Source organism: Littorina saxatilis, linkage group LG2 (genome assembly GCF_037325665.1).
Source record: "Littorina saxatilis isolate snail1 linkage group LG2, US_GU_Lsax_2.0, whole genome shotgun sequence".
NCBI classification, from domain to species: Eukaryota; Metazoa; Mollusca; class Gastropoda; order Littorinimorpha; family Littorinidae; genus Littorina; species Littorina saxatilis.
Window position 1 is genome coordinate 49,263,096 of NC_090246.1, and position 19,146 is coordinate 49,282,241.

Below are 19,146 nucleotides of genomic sequence, written 5' to 3' on the forward strand. Positions count from 1 at the left end.
CAACAACTTTCACCCGACAGAAATAGCACGACGGTCGAATACTAAGGCGAGGGCGACAGAGAAAGTCAGCCGGCACAGTCACACTCTGTGGGTGTCGCTTTCTCCTCTACAGTCTATGGCGATGAAGGCAAAGATGATGCGTGATGGGCAAAAGTCAGGGGATTGGTGGACTAAACTGGGAGGGCCAGGAGGGGGTAGTCTAAGGAGGAGGGGAGGGAAGGGGTGATGGGAGGAATGTGGTTGTCAAGGTCAGGTCACGCACTAGCCGAGTCCCGCGACCCTTTCCGCCACGATATCTTCCGCCACGACACGCCGCGTGACTCGCCTTGACACGTAAGCCATGCGTTGCTCAGAATCACAATAGCCCGCTCAGAGAAAAGTCGCTCTGGATTGGTCTATGCAACGGGCTCACAACGAGGCAAATCGCTTCACGAAGGCGACGAAGAAAGCACGATTGCTGCTAGATATGAAAAAAGTTGTACTTCTTAAACTAGTAGACAATTCGGTCAGTGAAATCGTCAGAGAGAACGTTGTTATGATGGGAAATTTAGTCCCTGAACCTTGAAAAGCGGTGGATCCCTCGGGTTACGTCGAAAACCACGCCGAGAAGATCGCAACACGCTACACGGCATCGCAGTGTAAACACCGCCGCCATCTTGGATTACGCAGCGCGCGGTGGGCGAGCATATACCAAAGCCGCTCGCCGAGTGCTTCGCGAGCGCTTTCCTGCACTGCCCTAAGAAACGGCTTTCTGTCATTCGCACTGCGGGCGACCCGTGGCGAACCGCTCTGGGCAACTCGTCTCAGGTGTGTGTGTGTGTGTGTGTGTGTGTGTGCCCCATTACCCTGTCTCCCCCGATCCCTTTCACGTTCACTCGTTCCTCTTCACCACCACACGAAACACACAAATCGCACACCGTCATGATGTCACTCACTTCGATCATCTCATGTCCACAGAAAGTTGTAACAATTCTTAGCGTAGAAAATCTTGATGTCGTTGACTGGTAATCTATATTAGGTTTTTTCTCTCAATTCATTTTTTTTTTCATTTTCATTTTATTTTCATTTTCATTGCTTTATTGTCCCATCGCTGGGAAATTCGGGTCGCTTCCTCCCAGTGGAAAGCTAGCAGCAACGGAGTCGCGCTACCCAGGTGTCTGCGTGTTTAGGTGTATTCAGCCACCTGCACTTATGGCAGAATGACCAAGGTCTTTTACGTGCCATTGTGATGACACGGGGGTGGGACATGGCTTCCGTCTCTGGGTCTGCACATAAAGTTGACCCGTGTCCGTCCCGGCCCGAATTCGAACCTGCGACCTTCCGATCACAAGTCCAGTGCTCTACCAACTGAGCTACCGGGCATAGAAAGCTTTGAATGACCCTATTCGCCTTATTAACACACAGTGTCACGCTGCTGTTTGCTTTAATCATGTAGAGCTTTTGAACACAGAAAGTCATGTCACTGAATGTGACCCTTTTTAGCTTATTAACACAAAAAGTCATACTGCCACTGGCCTTAATCATGTAGAGCTTCCGAACACTGAAAGTCATGTCACTGGTTATGAGCCTATTTAATCAACATAAAAGGCTTGCTGTCACGGGCTTAATCATGTAGAGCTCCTGAACACAGAACGTCGCGAAGTCATAGAGCCAGATTTCGGATTTTTGATCACAAATCACGCTGAAATTGCCCTGTTTAGCTTTAAGTGCAAAACTGACGATGGGTTCGGTCTTACTGTCATGCCTGTGTCTCTAGCGAGGCATGATGTCAGTCTGTGTCACCTTAATTCCCCTGAATACGAAAGTTTATTGTGTCGCTCTGTAGTGCGTCCAAGAGACTGTTATGACTCTACACGGCGTGTGACTGCGAATAATCTTGATGTGTCTATACTTGATGTTGGATCGATCAATTCACAGAAACAGTTATATGACTTGGCGTAGACGCATATTACTTTTGAGCATTCAAAATTAAGATGTTACTTGCTGACTCGAGACACTTAAATAACATGTATTTGATCAAACGCCTCTTCGAGAAAGGGTTTGAGCGACAACGTGTCCGAAAGATTTCTCCATAACCTGGTTACACATTTCTAACTGGAGTAAAAATGATGAGCTCTCCTTGAAGATAACCTTGCTAGAAATTCACCTGTGGACCTGAGTAATATCAAGCATGTTTTTGAGATTTTAGCCTGTGTGGTAACCAGAAAAGAAGACAGACAGACAGACATACAGACAGAGGCATACAGAGTCAAAATGGGAAAGTTTTGTCAACGATGAAACTGTCAAAACCCCGTCAAAACAACTGTGTGTGTGGTTGGGTGTACTTGAATTGATTTGCTTTTAGCGGAGGCGTACGTAACGTTGTTTTGCTAAACTGACTGGAAGAAGGTTTAATATTTCATGAACACGATGATGTTCTGCAATAAAGTCTTTTTGCTGTTTCGGCTGTTGTTTCAGTGTGAACTGACTCTCTTCAATCTACTTTTCTTTAGATCTGTTTTGTCCATCTGAGTGCAAGTAATGATTATTTCAAAGGTATTCAGCATGCGAATGTAGTACAAGCGCAAGTATTTTTTGGTATGTTTCGCCAGACATTTTTCACCCGTATACACATTCAAACAACTGTGACTCAACAGGTTACACGTGTAGTACAAGCGTAATTGATGTTCAGGTTTTAATATCTAACTGACCAATGCAACAGGGCTCATCAAGATGATTATCATGGCAGCCGAAAGGCTTGAAGCGCCGAGTGAATTTATGTGGTTCTCCACTGGATTAATGATAAACGTTGCTGTGGCTTGCCTTTGATCACACGGGCCGGGGTTGATAAATTGACCACGCATTAATCAGTCTGGCGTGGGGAAGTGCTTAAATTGCTCACAGATTAGATGCCGGGCCGGTGACACCACAGCGCTGCACTGCCGCGGTACTGTCGCTTCCTCGGCCGCTGCCATTTGCATCTTTAATTTGGGTCCTGCGGGACTTGTTTGAAGTGCCTTGCCGCCCAACTTCTGCTGCCATTGGTGAACCAGCCCAGGCGCTGATCTTACTATGTGTGGACAGAACTGATCTCTGATCACACTGTTTGTAGACAGGGATGAGTGGAGGAAGTGACCGTTTGTTGACATTCCGTTTTCAGATCAAACCGTTTGTGGACAGGGATGAGTGGACGAAGTGACCGTTTGTTGACATACAGTTTTCTGATCAAACCGTTTGTTGACACTTGAGTCTCGGGTGGTATTCTGGAGAAGACAGCGAGATGACAGAGCGGTTTCCTTTGGGTTAATTGTGCTGATCCCTGCTATGTCTTGTGGTTTGCGGGAGGGTTTATCAAATTTGTTCGTGTGGTATATATGGATCTCTTGCTGAACCCCCCGGCCCCGCGGGTTAGGGGGAAGAATTTACCCGATGCTCCCCAGCATGTCGTAAGAGGCGACTAACGGATTCTGTTTCTCATTTTACCCTTGTTAAGTTTTTCTTGTATAGAATATAGTCAATGTTTGTAAAGATTTTAGTCAAGCAGTATGTAAGAAATGTTAAGTTCTTTGTACTGGAAACTTGCATTCTCCCAGTAAGGTCATATAATTATTGTACTACGTTGCAAGCCCCTGGAGCAATTTTTTGATTAGTGCTTTTGTGAACAAGAAACAATTAACAAGTGGCTCTATCCCCCCCCCTTTCCCCGTCGCGATATAACCTTGAACGGTTGAAAACGACGTTAAACACCAAATAAAGAAAAGAAAGAATCTCTTGCTGACCCGTTACTTTTGTTGTTGGAATGTGTGCATCTCATGACTTTGTATCTTGAGAAATTTTAGGCGCTTGTGGCTACCCTTTCCCACCCGACTTATTCTGCCCTCCTCGCCTTTGCCGCACATATGCACGCGTGTACGTGTGTGTGTATGTGTGTGTGTCACGGTGTGTGTGTGTGTGTGTGTGCGCGTGAGGGAGAGAGCCGAGAGAGAGAGAGAGAGAGAGAGAGAGAGAGAGAGAGAGAGAGAGAGAGAGAGAGCATGTCATCATCGAAGACAACTGGCTCACGGACTGTTGTTGTTCTTGTGTTACAGATTGCAACTCACGCGAGACTGACAAAGCTGGCAGAATGGACGAACGGTAAGCCATATTTACAGCTCTACCCCCTGCTTTCTCTTTGTCACGTCTTCGGGCGATCCTCTTTTCTCACCTGTCACTGTCCACTCCTGTTCTTCACATTTTCACACATTATTTTACAGTAACCGCTGTCATTTGAAGTGTAGTAAAAAAAACCGGCCGTATGCATGCACCTGAGCCTCTGTACCAGGCCAGGTATATTAAGGAGCTTGGGCAGAGAGGGATGGGGGGGATGAGTGCTTCCCAGAGAGACCACGATGTGATGCGTTAGTGTTTTTGTGTGTGTGGGGGGGGGGGGGGGGGGGCTTGGGGGAGAAAATGAGAGACATTTGGATGGGTGAAGTATTAAATTAAGAGAAAGGGGAGGGAGAGAGAGACCTTGGTGATAGTTTATAGATAGAGAAAGAGAAATAGGGGATGGGTGAAGTAATAAAATAGAGAGAAAGGGGAGGGAGAGAGACTTTTGGGGATGGTTTATTAGGGAGAGAGAGAGAGAGAGAGAGAGAGAGAGAGAGAGAGAGAGAGAGAGAGAGAGAGAGAGAGAGAGAGAGAGAACTTGTCATTAGGTGCCCTGATGATCGAATTTATGTACTTTCTGTCTCACTTTGAGTATCAGCCAGTAAGACTGAGACAGTTCAAAAAAACTCTTTCACGGGGAAAGTCGTCTTCCCACTTAGTTGATTGAGGTCTAATATTGACAACCATCTTTACTTGCTCGGCAATTGTTTCTTTGGATAGGGGGTAGGGCAGTTGTCCAGAGGGTAAGTTGTCGGGGGGAATATTGTTCAAGGGGCAATCAGTCTACTTCTTGTTTGAAATCATGGTCTCAGTAATGTTGATATTGTGGGACAATGAGACTGACAGGTCGACGTTGGAATGTAAGTGACGTCGCACAAAGCATTGTTAAAACTAAAGCCCTGTTGATTTTGTAAACCCATGAATATATCATGTTTTTTCTCCCTGTTGAGCGGTTCAAGCCCGTTATCGTCAGGTAGGGGGTAGAGAGATCCCATGGTCTTCCTTGTATGAAGACGGTGTGTGTGTGTGTGTGTGCGTGCCTGCTTGCCTGCGTGCGTGCGTGCATCTGTCTGGCTGTCTGTCTGTCTGTCTGTCTGTCTGTCCGTGTGAGTGCATGCATGCTAAATTGCGTGCGTGTGTTATAATAGCGTTGACAGGGCAGGTCCATCCGTGAGGTATAATACTTTCAGTAGCGTGACCACCAAACAGTGGGAGGTGTCAGCCACTGTCTGTTTGACAGCTGCCTTCGCTATTCACCATAATGATTGACGAGGATCGAATCCCACAGTACCTGCCGACAACATCACAGCTCGCCCCGCCCAGATGTAGAGATAGACTATAAAGGAGGGGGGAGTGGGGGGGGGGGGGGTACGTGTGGGGGTGGTCGGAGAGGAGATACAAGTCGGTGCTAGTCTCTACTTGTCGTGTACGACATGCCTGCCATATATTCACATTCAGCCATTAGTAAAACGTCTCTTGATTCAATCAATCAATCAATATGAGGCTTATATCGCGCGTATTCCGTGGGTACAGTTCTAAGCGCAGGGATTTATTTATTTTTTTATTTTATTGATTGATTGATTAAATGTTTATTGCGGTCTGCCTTGATTGGGGGGGGGGGAGCACTTATATGCTGTCCTTGATTGAACCGAAGATGATTTCGCGAAGTTTAACTACCAAAAATTCAGTGCCGAAGCTTTGCGCAGCGAGCTCCGTGAAGACGACCTCGACCAGGCTTTAGGAAGCATCTCTAGTAACGATGAAGACCTTTCGCGTTCGTGGCGTTGATAATGGCGATTGTACTCCTGCTGTCGTTGCGTCGGCCTTCTTACACAGTTTATGGTTTTGTGATTCTTAAAAGATACCTTCCTTCCCGCGTCAACGATCTTGTAAATTACATCCGGGGTTTCAAGAGCATCCTACCACTTGGACACATACCAAGAATCTACAGTTTGGTTGTTGCTTTTTGTGCAGTGTGGGCCGGGATTTTGTTGTTGTTGATTCGTTTCGTAACTGACACCTGTGTCAATCCGCAAAACGGATTAAACATTTTTTGAAAGGATGCTAAGTAAGGGAAGCAGCCAGACTGTTAAAGTTTGGTTTGTGTCCATGAAGAAGGGGTTAAACTCGGTAAAAAGACTAGAGGGATCTGTGGTGGTTTGTGTCCATGAAGAAAGGGGTTACACTGGGTAAAAAGACTAGAGGGATCTGTGGTGGTTTGTGTCCATGAAGAAAGGGGTTACACTGGGTAAAAAGACTAGAGGGATCTGTGGTGGTTTGTGTCCATGAAGAAAGGGGTTACACTGGGTAAAAAGACTAGAGGGATCTGTGGTGGTTTGTGTCCATGAAGAAAGGGGTTACACTGGGTAAAAAGACTAGAGGGATCTGTGGTGGTTTGTGTCCATGAAGAAAGGGGTTACACTGGGTAAAAAGACTAGAGGGATCTGTGGTGGTTTGTGTCCATGAAGAAAGGGGTTACACTGGGTAAAAAGACTAGAGGGATCTGTGGTGGTTTGTGTCCATGAAGAAAGGGGTTACACTGGGTAAAAAGACTAGAGGGATCTGTGGTGGTTTGTGTCCATGAAGAAAGGGGTTACACTGGGTAAAAAGACTAGAGGGATCTGTGGTGGTTTGTGTCCATGAAGAAAGGGGTTACACTGGGTAAAAAGACTAGAGGGATCTGTGGTGGTTTGTGTCCATGAAGAAAGGGGTTACACTGGGTAAAAAGACTAGAGGGATCTGTGGTGGTTTGTGTCCATGAAGAAAGGGGTTACACTGGGTAAAAAGACTAGAGGGATCTGTGGTGGTTTGTGTCCATGAAGAAAGGGGTTACACTGGGTAAAAAGACTAGAGGGATCTGTGGTGGTTTGTGTCCATGAAGAAAGGGGTTACACTGGGTAAAAAGACTAGAGGGATCTGTGGTGGTTTGTGTCCATGAAGAAAGGGGTTACACTGGGTAAAAAGACTAGAGGGATCTGTGGTGGTTTGTGTCCATGAAGAAAGGGGTTACACTGGGTAAAAAGACTAGAGGGATCTGTGGTGGTTTGTGTCCATGAAGAAAGGGGTTACACTGGGTAAAAAGACTAGAGGGATCTGTGGTGGTTTGTGTCCATGAAGAAAGGGGTTACACTGGGTAAAAAGACTAGAGGGATCTGTGGTGGTTTGTGTCCATGAAGAAAGGGGTTACACTGGGTAAAAAGACTAGAGGGATCTGTGGTGGTTTGTGTCCATGAAGAAAGGGGTTACACTGGGTAAAAAGACTAGAGGGATCTGTGGTGGTTTGTGTCCATGAAGAAAGGGGTTACACTGGGTAAAAAGACTAGAGGGATCTGTGGTGGTTTGTGTCCATGAAGAAAGGGGTTACACTGGGTAAAAAGACTAGAGGGATCTGTGGTGGTTTGTGTCCATGAAGAAAGGGGTTACACTGGGTAAAAAGACTAGAGGGATCTGTGGTGGTTTGTGTCCATGAAGAAGGGGGTTACACTGGGTAAAAAGACTAGAGGGATCTGTGGTGGTTTGTGTCCATGAAGAAAGGGGTTACACTGGGTAAAAAGACTAGAGGGATCTGTGGTGGTTTGTGTCCATGAAGAAAGGGGTTACACTGGGTAAAAAGACTAGAGGGATCTGTGGTGGTTTGTGTCCATGAAGAAAGGGGTTACACTGGGTAAAAAGACTAGAGGGATCTGTGGTGGTTTGTGTCCATGAAGAAAGGGGTTACACTGGGTAAAAAGACTAGAGGGATCTGTGGTGGTTTGTGTCCATGAAGAAAGGGGTTACACTGGGTAAAAAGACTAGAGGGATCTGTGGTGGTTTGTGTCCATGAAGAAGGGGGTTACACTGGGTAAAAAGACTAGAGGGATCTGTAGTGGTTTGCAAGATGCTTTACGTACGTACACAGGAGTAAAAATATCTTCGAGAAGCAAGAATTTTGGAGTACAGAAACCCATTGAACTATCAACATGTGTTGTTATTGTTAAAATAAAATGTTGAAAGTCCTCAGAAACAGACATTTTTTCACTTGGGTATACAGATATATTACGATACTGATACATGTACAGCCTGGTGTTGGCCTTTCGAATAATTTTCTACTGCTGATATGTCTTTAATTAGTGCAAGAAACAACGACGTGGATCTTCCCGTGAGTTCCTAGAGGAAGATCAGAAGCCTTTGTAATGCATCTCATCAGCGTTGCTGTGACTTTCAGTGATATATCATTGTCCATCTTGTTTCGCTGAAAGATGTCGAATCTTAGACAAAGAAGACAAGAACAGCAACCGCGCTTGTGGCGGGCATTTAACCCCAGGAGCCATGGCTACGGTTTCCAAACTGTCAACAGAATATTGGCAGACAAGAATTAATAGGGCTTTGCTGAGACATATTTTTGTCAAAAGACACACTTTTCTTAGCAAGACCCAGAGCCAATTAAATAACGCTATTTATATCTCACCCTTTCGGCTTTGTCGTTGAAAAAAAGGGTGGACAATTGGACCTAAATTACTGTTCACTATTTACATCTCACTGTGTCAACTCTTTTATCAGAAAATGGAGAGAAAAGAAATAACATAACGTTTTAATAGAAATAGAAGAACCAAACAAATAGAGAACACTTGATGTTGAATATAACAGTCAGTACAAGAACTATGACGTTTTCGTTCATGCCATAGCTATCAATAGATTTGTAAGCAGACAAATAAACGCAATAAGATGAATGGTAATTCCATTTAAAAGGTATCTTGCTGGGAAAACACATCCCCATTTGCAGAACCATTTTAACAAGAAATGTATTTTGTGTACGTTCAGTGACTGGCCTCCAATGGTACTCTGTATGTAAGGACGCTGCGTTGAGAGTGTGTGGTTTTCGCTTGCAATACTGTTTATGGTCTCTGGTCGTCCCCTGCCTTACGTCTACGTCCTTTTTCGTGATTTACGGCTCTGGGTAAATCTCGTTGTCTGCTCTGGTGTTTCGTGCCCAGTTTTAAAGACTGCCAATGTCTTATTCTGTGCAGGAGCTCATTACATGATGATGATTTTTATGATGATGATGAGGAGGTTGTTGGAGATGATGACGGTGATGAGGAGAAGGACGACGACAACGACATTGACGATGGCAGGATAAGCAACACAGAACCATTGACAATTGTACACAAAGCTCAGAGCAGGGGCAAGAGGGGGAAAATAAGGGGGAGGGGCACTGGTGGGGGCCGGGGTGCTGTTGGTCCCACGAAGGGTTCAAGCGGCCTCAAACCTCCTTTTCTCTGGTGTCTTGGGAGGCGTGTGCCCATCGACGATGATGATGATAATATGAAAGAGGAGGATGACGACAACACCAATGATGATTACCCATGGGAGATGAGGAATATTTGTATAAGTTTCTTCTGTAACTTAATGTTATATCCAAGGTTGATCAGCATTATCCTACATCTTCTAAGAAGTCTGAGTGAGGGGTGGCTGTGGAAGAGTGAGCAGACATGGCAAGGTTGGGAAATGGGACAGGAGAAGGCTTGTGCCTGGGGCCCGGGAATCAGTAGGCATGAGAAGACGGATGGGATGTTTGGGAGAAGAGTGTAGGGCCACGGATGGGGTTGGTGGTGTTGGGGGGTAGGGGTGGGGTAGGGGTTGGATAGAGGGTAAAGGAGGGGTTGTGGATGGCTCGTACCGCCGAAGTGATTAATATGCAGTAACATGGAAGTGGGTCGGCAGACATTGACACACAGAGTATCCCATATTTCTCAAGGGGCTTGATGAATGATGCTTGAAGCAGTGGCAGCAGGTCACGGGACGGGAGGGGGTGGGGAGGGCTGTTGGTCCCACGAGGGGTTCAAACCCTCACTCCCTTTCTCTGGTGTCTTGTAGCACGGCTGGCCGACAATCCGACGTAACGAGCAGTTTAATTGGCTTGTCAGTGATGTAACCGCAAGGTCACAAAAGGTCAGGCCAGGGCAACGCTCTCCAGGGAGCGGAGGAAGACTTGGTAACAATCATAGAGCAAACACGGATCGAGGGAAAATCGTTCATAAACCTGAAAGAAAAAAAAGAACGAGGAAAGGTTTGTTCACAAAGCTAAGAGCAACGGAAGACAAGGGAACAATGTTAATGTTCACAAAGATACGGGCACTAGGGAACAGGGACAAGTTGCCCAGAAAGCTAATGAGCAACCGAAAACGATGGAAAATTGTTCACTAAGTTGCGGACAACACCCACAGAAAGATGGAATATTTTAACACAAAGATGAAAGCAGCACATAAAGACGAAATTATTGTTTTCAAAGCTGAAAGTAGCAAAGAACGAAGGACATTTTGTTCAGAGATCTCGGAGCAATACAAAATGAGGGAAGATTTTGTTCACAAAACGTAACGGTACATAGGACGAGCAAAAATAGTTGATTAGAAAGTTCAGAGAAACAACTCTATTGCGATGGTATAGAGGGCGTGGAACCATTTGCAAGCAGTAAAATTCTAGCATACCCCTCATCGCTATGGTCTGGGACAGCTGCTACACTGGGTGGCTGAGTGGACAGGTTCTCAACAACCTTGCTTTCAGACCGGAACAAGAAGACTGCAGACTCACCTATGCTGCATCCTGCAGTTGTACTGTCTTCCACAGGAGACTGCACGCTTGTAATAATTATTTATTCGAGTTTTGAACACGCACGCAAGTTGCCTGACAACCGCGATGTCAAACCCCCCAAAGACCATCATTAGCAGGGGTCCAAAAGGCGATTGTGTTACATAGTCATAGTGACTTGTCCCGCTAGTGTACAAAGGATGTCAGGATGTATCGTAATGCCTAAAGCTAACTTGCATGACTTATGAGCGTCCCTGTAACTTGCATGACGTATGAGCGTCCCTGTCACACGGAACACCAACTAGCTCAGTGGCCAGTACGTGAAGGATAGGTATTACCAAATTCCCTAAGGCTAACTTGTCTCGGGCGGGGAGAAGAAGTATTAAATGCCCACATATATCAACCAGGTAATAACCGACGTTTTTGATAGTCAATGGCATATATGTTAACTCGTTTGAAGATAGCTTCCCGATCCTTAGCTGTATATAAGGCAAGGATTTGGAAGCTGGGGCATATTTGATCTCGGCTGCAACCGGAGACTATGACTGTACAAATCCATACGTCTCCTTGCTTGAATAAAGACTCTACATTTTCGCCTATACTGATGGTCCAGTGTTGACACCATGGTGAAAGAACGTGTGAAAGTGTAACAATTGTTATTAGGTTTCTAGAAAAGGCCTATTATCAAATCATCAGATGACTTCAGCATCACACCCTCAAAGGCTCAGTATGCCTTCATGCCTCGAAAAGGCAAAGACGTCACATTTTACACAAACAAATGAAATAAAAACTTCAAGAGGACAGCTTTAAGACACCAACCCCACCCCATCCTTAATTGTTCCAATTGTCTGGTTGTCAAAACGTCTGAGTTTGTATATCTATAATCTCGTCGTTTTTAAATCATGTGACATCATGTATGCAGCGCATATGCACAAGAAGTTTAACTCATAAGTGTGCTAGCTCTTATGAACAGCATTTAAAGTGGTGGTTTTGTTTGTGTCTCGCAAAACTACGATATACCTCGCATTCTTGACCGCACGGCTTGTACCAACCTTACCGAAAGCAGACTGGGAAGAGAATGGTTACTGGTAGAGTGGCAGTGTTGGGAGGATACGGTTTGTTGACCAGATTCCAAACCGATTAGTAATTTTGCCCTTGCGAATGGCACCGACCTGCTACTGTGACTACACAGCCCCACACCGTAAGCAAACAGATGGCGAGTACTGTGCTTTTAGATGGCTGTTCAAGTAGTAATGGTCCTGCTCTGTACTTTGCTAGTTGAGAGTTTGGAGGGGTAGGTTGGATGTTGGGGGTCGAAGGGGGGGAGGGGGGAGTAGTTTGGCGGTAGGATCGATCTTCAGAACATAACTAGTGTCGATGAACTTCTGGGACCGGGCTGAGAAAAAAGTGAAAAGGAAGCAGGGAACTGTATTTTATCCTACATACGTGAGAGAGACACCCGTGAGATAATAATCGTTCAAATCACACGTGTGTATATCATGTAAATGAGGTCATGTCAAGCAAGTCTGGCAGGGACCTTTTTTTCCACTGCTTATGATGCCAAAGTCACCTCGAGACAAACGTCATTATAGAAACAAAAATTGCGCTCGCTAATTACCCTCGATGAATCTTTAGAACTAACACGTCACGCCACAGTTTCAGAGTGACGTTTCTTTGCTTTGACGTAATAGATTGCACGAGGCTTTAGAAGAGATCGAGGTTCCAAAACAAGCGTCTTCAATTTAGCTGCCTCGTCTGCAAGACATTTTCAGTAAAATACACGTAAGTACAGTATGTAGGATAAACAGAATACTTCATGGCTTGCTGTGTCGTACCAGATTTACACTCGTTGCTTTTTCAAATAGTGAACAGCTCGCTTTCGCTCGCAGTTCAATATTTAAAAAAAAAAAACTCGTGTAAATCTGGTACGACACGGCAAGCCATGTAGTATTCTCTATTTCGGTACCATTGATTAATTTTAGTAGATGTCTACGACAGCAACTGAATCAACTTTTTTTGGTAGCCTACTGGTACACGCACCATGTAAAATCAGCTAGCATAAATGGTTCTTGATTTGTTTTGACAGTTTCATATGATGATTGATTAACTCAGGGTGTATTTATCATTGCTCTTCAACTTTCAGTAATTGATAATTGTCTTAGGACGTTTGACTACGGCATTTCCTCATTGCCTTTCGAAACACCATGGACGGGCGCAGTGGCGTGTTGGTAAGACGTCGGCCTCCTAATCGGGAGGTCGTGAGTTCGAATCCCGGTCGCTGCCGCCTGATGGGTTAAGAGTGGAGATTTTTCCGATCTCCCAGGTCAACTTATGTGCAGACCTGCTAGTGACTTAACCCCCTTCGTGTGTACACGCAAGCACACGACCAAGTGCGCACGGAAAAGATCCTGTAATCCATGTCAGAGTTCGGTGGGTTATGGAAACACGAAAATACCAAGCATGCCCACTCAACGAAAGCGGAGTGAAGCTGACTATGCTCTCAGAGTATAGTGTGGGGAACCCAAATGGGCAAACGAGCTCACACGTCACCAGACAATTCTGGAACGCTGAAGAAGAAGAAGAAACACCATGGTGAGCGTTTAATTGTATTGGGTTTTTGTTTATGGCGTCTGTTTGTAAGGAAATGGGAGAGGGGGGACGGGGGTGATGAGAGAGGTATGCAGTCAGCCACACAGTCATTTTTGGCTGGAAATATTTTGACAAACACTGCAACCTTCACTTGCGTGCAATTTATTACCAAGCGATCGAGCGCTGTGAAAAGAAATCCTTTGGCAAACATGAATTATTGAAAGAACTTATCTGAACGATTATTCGATTAAAATGTCAACACAAGGTAGATTACTACCGCGGAAGTGTTTTCTCTCAATCTTCTCTCCTTGATTTTGCTAGGCAGCTGGACCGGTCTAAATGAGTTGTGGATGTTAGTCCAAGGGAAACAACTCCTGCTTAGATTAGCAGACGATCGTGTATCCGCTTTGAGAAGTGAAGTCGACATCCTTTTCCTCTGCATTGCTGTTACAGTGTGTAACTTGGTAGGTCCTGTGTGTGTGTGTGTGTGTGTTTTCTCACTGAAAACAAGTTTGCAAAATGTTGTGATGTTCGAGTGCGAGTATTGTAACATGCGGGTACTTTTGTTTCTACGGAATACCGTCCCGGGTAGTAAAGGGATGATTTTGGAGTAAAACTTTGTCAGGGACTTTTTCAACACTACGTATTAAGAAACTGTCTTTGTTCGATTCACATTCAATGGAAGTGGGGCTGTGACAAGGATGCAATTATTCAGTGAACAGATAGCTAGCGTGGGAGTCCGGGTCAGGAGACCCAGGAAACTCCTTTTTCATGAAATGAATTGAAGACTGTTGGTTTTAGCCAGGAGTTTCATACTGTACAATACCTGCGGAGTCTTCGCTGTACTGCAGACTTCATCAGAAGTTCCAGAGTCCCTGTCTGAGCGATCGAGAAGAAGAAGAAGATACTGTACAATATCGGGACATGCGTATACTTGTATAAAGATGACTTTTGGATCCACACCATGGCATGTTCTAATGGTATTTTTCCTGACCACCCGAGGTAAACACGATAGTTGGAATATAAAAACCAAGCTCAATTCAGCGAGGTGATTTAGGGATAAACTTCAAGGAAAAATGACGTGGCAGGTTGTGAACTGAAAAGACAAAAGCGATGTTTAGAATACTGTCACATAATGATATATTTCACCTGCGTCGGGATCGGGAGGGGATGAGATTAAATATTATCCCTTGAGGGGCTTGTTAACCTCTTTTTTGACAGCCAGTCCACATACCCCACATCTGGTACCCCAATAGATGCAAGATTATACACGATGAAAGGTCAACAAACAGGCTCTATTTTGCCGAACAAGTGGGGGGACTATTAATATCTGGAGATTTCACGGACTCAAACATTTACTGCAGTACTCTGATTCTATCCGTTTGTGGTTACCACTTTGAATAGAGCAACCGCAGAACGGGGACTATAAGACATTCATTCTCTGTCGACACTAGTCACCGACCGGGCTCAGTCTTCTTGAGACCGGTGATTATCGTTTTGTGAAGAAAAGAAAATGGAAAACGTGTGCCTGCGCGCTCGCCCGCTGAGCTTTGTTTGGGCGGCTTTGTTTCCTGTCAGCCACGAAATTGAAGGCAACGACTATGGCGTCAGACTGTTTCACAAGCCAGCTACTAATTCAAGGTTAATCGATCCAGCCACAGACGACGACTAGTGGGGAAGGGCAGGGGGAGTCAGCAATAGGGCAAGATGTGAGGAAAGTCGCGGGGGGGGGGGGGGGGGGGGGGAGGGTAGGAGTGGTATTTCAAGGACGCGTAGTACTGTTACCCCCTCGCCTTCGCTCCAGTCGATGAAAGAAACCAGCGCTATTACAGTCACTGGCTGTTCTCCTTCTGAGGAGGGGGGGGGGGGGGGGGGGGTAGAGAAAGCACGTGCGTGGAACGAGGGCAAATCGGACGAGTCCACCGCGTTTCTAGGCTAGAGGGGTGTCGGGTTGTCGACAGCCTTTTTCGCTGCATCACATAACACATCGATTTTTTCTCTCCGTCTCCGTTTTGATGCAGTGCCATACCCCTCCTCTTAACTCTGTTTTTAAGTGGGTTGAACTCCTGTCTAGCGGAGGAGAAATGTCCGAGCGGCTGTTGTTTTTTTACTGCCAGGCTCGGCTACACTGAACGGCTGACATTTGGCCAGCCAACTTGGCCTGGCCAGGGCATGACCTAGATGCTGACGGTATCGCCTGGTTCGCTCTCGGCCTGACCTACTTCGCGGCAAATAGAACAGTCCAATGGGTATTTAGGTCGCGGGCTGACCTATTTAGCCGTGCTGCAGCGGTGTTGGGCAAGGAATCTACGTCGTGGCGACCTGGACAATCGGGCTACTGGGCACTCGTTGAGGGGAAAGTACCCTCTGTGTCTTCGTGCGGTGACTTAGTGTGTAGTTGAGAGGGAAAAGTACAAGCTGACAGGCCACAACAGGGTGCCGTGTGAGAGATGTGCTCGTCGCTGTGATGGAGAACTTTACCGTTGTTTGCTGACTGACAGGGAAGCAACGGTCTTCTGCCCCCAGCCTTTCAAGGTGAACGTGTTTTGCCATATTTACCTATCTATCCCCTTCGCTGCGATGTGCTAACCACCATGCTTCGCCATGTGTATAGAAAATGGGCGGAGGGTTTCTATGCTGAATGACTGACTCTCATTCAGCTTGGTGTTGTGTAAAGTGCCATGGACCTTGGTTGTCATGTGTATTGAGTCGGGTGAGGGTTAGGGCTACAACCATTCTTAGTAGTGGTGCTGGTTCACAGAAAAGTAGAGTAAAGAGGAACTAACGGGGTTGAGTCAGATAGTACTACCGTGGAACCTCCTTCTTAAGACCTTAAAATCTAAGAAAAGCAGGTCTTGAAAAGGACGGATTCTTAAAATAGAGGTTCTTAAATTCGGGGTGTCACTTTAGTTTTTTTTTAGTTTTTTTTTTATAGAAGTGTGGTTTGTACCGCAATAGTATTTACTAGTCCTGACAGCTGGGATTGATGTGTTGCTCTGAAAGTTGAAAGGCCGCGGTGTCAGTGACGTTGTTGGGTTTGGGGAGAGGGCCCGCTATTGATCATGTTCTTGTTTAACAGCTGGCGTCCTAACCGCCGAGTGTTACCGTATTGGGTCACTTCTATATCTAGGGCAATGTTAATTTATGATAAATACCGGTGTACTTTAACCGGTGGCTATGGTTATAAACAGAGGATAAGTGCAGTTAATTCATTTATGTCGTGTTAATATGACCTGCATACGGAGGTAACATGTGTATGTGATATATATATATATATACAAATTTGAATAATCCAGTGTCGTGTGTGTGTGTGTGTGTGCGTGTGTGTGTGATTTATTTTATGAACATTCATAATAATGTGATCCAAGGTTATTATCATAGGGACTGAAAGTAAACGTCTACGATCTATCGTAAAGAAAAATGAACTCAGATTTTGAAGGCATAAATTGTGTGAAGAGATGTAAAATTAACAAGTCGCGTAAGGCGAAAATACAATATTTAGTCAAGTAGCTGTCGAACTCACAGAATGAAACTGAACGCAATGCCATTTTTCAGCAAGACCGTATACTCGTAGCATCGTCAGTCCACCGCTCATGGCAAAGGCAGTGAAATTGACAAGAAGAGCGGGGTAGTAGTTGCGCTAAGAAGGATAGCACGCTTTTCTGTACCTCTCTTTGTTTTAACTTTCTGAGCGTGTTTTTAATCCAAACATATCATATCTATATGTTTTTGGAATCAGGAACCGACAAGGAATAAGATGAAAGTTTTTTAAATTGATTTGGACAATTTAATTTTGATAATAATTTTTATATATTTAATTTTCAGAGCTTGTTTTTAATCCGAATATAACATATTTATATGTTTTTGGAATCAGCAAATGATGGAGAATAAGATAAACGTAAATTTGGATCGTTTTATAAATTTTTTTTTTTTTTTTACAATTTTCAGATTTTTAATGACCAAAGTCATTAATTAATTTTTAAGCCACCAAGCTGAAATGCAATACCGAAGTCCGGGCTTCGTCGAAGATTACTTGACCAAAATTTCAACCAATTTGGGTGAAAAATGAGGGCGTGACAGTGCCGCCTCAACTTTCACGAAAAGCCGGATATGACGTCATCAAAGACATTTATCAAAAAAATGAAAAACACGTTCGGGGATTTCATACCCAGGAACTCTCATGTCAAATTTCATAAAGATCGGTCCAGTAGTTTAGTCTGAATCGCTCTACACACACACACACACAGACACACACACGCACGCACATACACCACGACCCTCGTTTCGATTCCCCCTCGATGTTAAAATATTTAGTCAAAACTTGACTAAATATAAAAAGGAAAAAAGAAAGCTACAGCATAGTTATCACATTAATCCAGGTTATTGTGCCTACTAAACTCCTGTGTTCTTTGTGTGTCACATAGCGAGTATCGTTGGACATCGGAATGCACAGAAAAATCGTGGGAATTGTTTAAACAGTGACATATTATATAATTTATATCCATCTATTTGCAGCGGACTAAACGGTCTGCATCTTGTAACGTCATATATCTGCTTTGTGTGTGCATCGCTGACCCACGAATAATACCTTCAATTTCCACAATGTTTGTCTCCTAACATTTCAAGTAGAAAAAGTACAAGTACATAATTAATACATTTATCTTGCTGCGGATTTTGTGGCTTCCGCTTCTGTCTCGATAGCAAACATCGTTAATCATACCTAAATACCCCACCCCCCCCCCCCCCCCCCCCAAAAAAAAAATGGCTCCTTGTTTGTTTGTCATTAGTGTCAGCATTTTTGAAAGCGTTCAATCACAACTTATGCATTTTGGACTCAGTTTCGTCGGCGCCTTCTTCAAAATGCAAAGCATGTCGTGTGGATTAAGTTTGTGGGGGAAACCCAAGTTCTGCCTTAATGTTGATGCGGTGCCATCATTTTTAAAGGATTTCTTTCCATGGAAAAACCCACATTTTTGTATTTTTCGTCGTTGGAAAAAACCCACCTTTGATGTGGTTGTTTAGTGATTGCTTATTGGATTTGCTTTCTTATTTGCGTGTAATGCTCTCAGGCAGGTACTGGCTTTTGACTCCGCCATCTGGTACGTTCATCTTCATCATTTAGTAGGTTTTCATTGAAACGCATTGGGGCTACCCTCTCATTACTAATTGCCCTTTCTATTCGACCGTCTCATCAAAAGCTACATGGTGTGTGTGTGTGTGTGTGTGTGTGTGTGTGTGTGTGTGTGTGTGTGTGTGCGTACGTGCGTGTGTACGTTACTTGCGTTTGTGCGAGCGTGCGTGTATGTGTATTTGAATGTGCGTGCGTGCATGAGCGCGAGCAGAAGAGAGAGAGAGAGAGAGAGAGAGAGAGAGAGAGAGAGAGAGAGAGAGAGAGAGAGAGAGAGACGCACGCTTGTTAAAGCTCTCGTTAGTGTCTCCAATCCGAGTCCTCGGCGCTAGGATGATAGCAATTGCAAGAGAAGTGTACAGTCACAGGTGGGTGCTTGCTGACAGAATGCAGCAGTCATCAGCGGTGCATATCCCGCCGGGGGCCAGACTGACCCCCGAAGAAGAAAGCCGGGTACCCGACAGGCAATCTCCTCCACACAGCTCGCCATTCACAGCTCTGCTAGTCGCCGTTAATCCCGCGGATTAGCTGACAAACGATTGAAAAATTAGGGGGATGGGTATCTGCGGAGGAGGAGCACAGTTGAATGATTGATAGAGAGAGAGGTGGGGCTATGTGGAGTAGGGGAGCAAGAGAGAGAGAGAGAGAGAGAGAGAGGGGGGGGAGATAAGCGCGGAATCGAGCTAGGGCCCAAATATAACCGCTATGATTTATCTTGCGGCGCCGATGCAGTTGAC

At 45.1% G+C, this 19,146-nt stretch overlaps 2 protein-coding genes across 3 annotated transcripts in view; one reads left to right on the forward strand and one right to left on the reverse strand.

Annotated features, from left to right (window-relative positions):
- Window positions 1-19,146, reverse strand: part of LOC138959133 (small ribosomal subunit protein eS24-like) — a 434,279-nt gene that overhangs the window by 87,626 nt on the left and 327,507 nt on the right. The window lies entirely within an intron of this gene.
- LOC138959124 (retinoic acid receptor alpha-A-like) overlaps window positions 1-19,146 on the forward strand; it is a 203,495-nt gene that overhangs the window by 60,574 nt on the left and 123,775 nt on the right. For both annotated transcript variants that reach the window (XM_070330480.1, XM_070330481.1), the window contains exon 3: window positions 4,068-4,113. The gene's annotated coding sequence lies outside the window, so the exon portion shown is untranslated. The remainder of the gene's footprint in view (window positions 1-4,067; window positions 4,114-19,146) is intronic.